The sequence below is a fragment of the Sus scrofa genome, chromosome 14 (genome assembly GCF_054392235.1).
Source record: "Sus scrofa isolate SSC_HxYL_T2T_F1_AM1 chromosome 14, Sscrofa_HxYL_maternal_Yorkshire_Landrace_v2.0, whole genome shotgun sequence".
Taxonomy (NCBI): domain Eukaryota; kingdom Metazoa; phylum Chordata; class Mammalia; order Artiodactyla; family Suidae; genus Sus; species Sus scrofa.
Window position 1 is genome coordinate 22,023,956 of NC_139396.1, and position 2,918 is coordinate 22,026,873.

The 2,918-nt window shown below is 45.4% G+C and overlaps 1 non-coding gene across 1 annotated transcript; it reads left to right on the forward strand.

The window, feature by feature from the left end:
• Positions 1–2,340: 2,340 nt before the first annotated feature.
• LOC146396401 (U6 spliceosomal RNA) lies at positions 2,341–2,442 on the forward strand. The gene has a single exon (XR_014828637.1). It is a non-coding gene; the product is annotated as a U6 spliceosomal RNA (small nuclear RNA).
• The last annotated feature ends 476 nt before the right edge of the window (positions 2,443–2,918 follow it).

Sequence of the window (2,918 nt, forward strand, 5' to 3'; positions counted from 1 at the left end):
CTGCAACCTACACCACAGCTCACAGCAACACCTTAACCCACTGAGCAAGGCCAGGGATCGAACTCGCAACCTCATGGTTCCTAGTCGGATTCGTTAACCACTGCGCCACGACGGGAACTCCAGGAAGTGACTTCTTGAGGGAATGCACTTGACCACACAGCTGAAGGATCAAGATGTGGCAGAGAGGATGCAGGAAGAGGAAGCTTTGATGCATCCCTGAGGCAGAAAGTGGGGAGGAGCAGCAGGAAGGAGAGGGCTGTTGGTGGGAGCAGCAAGGGAGGTTCAGAGCAGGAGGAGCTGTTGTCCAAGGGGGCAGGGCAGGATTATTACGGGGTGGGGGGGGGTGGAGTTTGGAGCTTCTCTCAAGCCTAATGGGAAAGTTTTATTTTTCTCTACTACCTGCCCATATGCTCTGGGACATTTTTGTTCGTTTCCAGAATCCAGCACAACATCTTGTACATATGACAAGTTCCATAAATAGTTTTTGAACTAAAGAGGCAAGGTCTGTTGGCAGAGGGAGAAAAAAAGACAATAGTCATTGATTCACTGATGCTCAGTAGACATAGAATTGTTTCATTCAGCATGCTGGGAAAGCATAGACAAAATGCCTGGTTTGCTTATAAGAAATGATACGGGTGCCTTGGTAGCCTCTAAGTACATCACCTGGTAGCCTCTCCTGGAGGTCACAGAACAGAAGACTCACAGACCAAATTACATGGTTATCTGCTCAATGTGCAAGGTGGTGAAATGCGAGGGGAGAGAAACTGGGAAGATTAACATGCAGGACTGGGTACCAGAAGGATCAATGGGGCACACGTTCTGCATCCTGGGTTATATAATAACTACATGTTCCCTCTCCTTCTCTGTCTTTCCCCAGCATCAAACTTCCTGGCCAACCGGTGTGGTTACATGGACCAGAGTTGAGATTTGGGCTGGTGGGGCCCAAGAGAGGCACCTTGAGCCAAACACACACATTTGTTTCATCGGTGAGATGCAGGGACAGGAACACCTGGCCGTGCCTGCAGCTGCATTTCGTCCAATGAGCAATTCTAGATTTTCCTTACCTTCTTTGACAAGGACATCTGGGAACAGAATATGTGTCACCAATGTGTGGTTACTTTAAAATCTCATAAATATTCACTGCCACATGGACTTCATATATTTGGTACCTTATGAATATAAACCGCTTCCATGGTCCTGCCATCCCTTTCCATCTATGTTCATACTCATATATGCTCCACAAATGCTGTGTCTGATGTGCCTCATTGATTCTAACTCACACATCTAGACTCAACCCACGTGACATCCATCCATCTCACAGGTCACTTGGCTTCTACTGTAGAAGGCAGATATTTTCAAACAATATGGCAAATGTACATTTAAGAGTTTGTTTAAAAATTGAACATATCCAGGCATTAAATAGGGCTTATATGTAAATATACTTTATTAAAGAAAGAAAAAAACTCATCTACAAATGTTTTGAAGAAATAACCTTGTAACTTGCTTGGAAGTAGAGACCCAGACCCATTGTCATCTCTATTACTAATGCTCATTATCAAAGGTTGGGGCTTAAAGGAAGGTGTCTGGAGCCAACCAGGGAAGAGCTTATGAGAAACAGCTAGAAACCATCACAAGATCACAGTGTCTGAAGTTAAACTGTCCTGGATTTCAATCTTGGCTCTGCTACGGACGCTGAGTCCTCCTGTTGTGAAACAGCCTCAGTGCCCAAATAGAAATGCAGAGACAGTTTGCAGTGAAGGAGAAAAGAATGGCTTTGATTGCTTTGCCAGGCAAAAGAGGCCACAGCAGGCTACTGCCCTAAAGTCTGTGCCCTCCTTTGGGAGATAACATGTGGTCTTATAGTTTGGGGAATGGAAAATAGGACCACAGATAGGACTGGGGTAGGTGCAAGCTTGCATACTTCCTCAAAGCTGGTGTTTAGCAGCCATGGGACCGGTCCCGGTGGTCCTTGAGCTTATCATAATGTGACCTTTCTGGAATGAAGAATATTTCATCAAGTAAGTAGTTAACGTTTTTCATCTGTTGGGAGTTTTAGTCTGCAGAAGAGCTCAAAGATATTATTATGTGTATCCCCCGAGGGGGAACCAGGACCCTGCCCCAAGGCTGCACTATTGTCTCTTGACTGCTCCTCCTGGTCTCTGCATCCCCTCCCTTCCCTGATCAGCAACTGTTTGAACCAGCCGTTTAGAACTCAGGGGAGGCCACAGGAGGCTGAATGAAGCCTGTTTCCTATAGACAAGAAATGGGGGACACGGAAAGTCTTCCAGGCGCAGGAGCCCCACAAAGGCCTGCTAGGTTTCACTCTTAAAACTGAGTTCTGTGCTTGATTTGGCAGCACCCATACTAAAACTGGAACTATACAGAGAAGATTCACATGGCCTCTGTGCAAGGATGACATGCAAATTCATGAAACATTTATTTAAGAAAACAAAAAATCTGACTTCCCCTGCCAAGTTTGTGATTAACCTTTATATTCAGAACTTTAGTCTCTTTCTTTTCCTATCTCCAGTTCCCCTCAGGATTGAGAAGTATTAGAGAAAAGGGAAGAGTGAAAGCAGGGAGACCCAGCAGGGCCTTCCCTGGCACAAAAGCCCCTCCCTGGGCCCCTGCTGCTCATCCGTAGGAAAAGCTTTAGTCTGTTAGGACTTCCCTGAGTTCCAAAGAGCAGACACAAGAAATTAACAATTAGAGAAGGGAGAGAATGAAGAAACAAAGGGAAAAGAGGCATTCGAGAAAAGTAATGATAATTGTTCAATGAAAAAACAAGAGTCCTAGCTCCACCTCAAGGGATATACATAACAATCTGACCCACATCTTCAAGCTATTCTCTAGAAATCAAGACCCCCACTGGGAGAGGATGGTGATTACACGCTGAACACAAGCACATAGACCCCAGA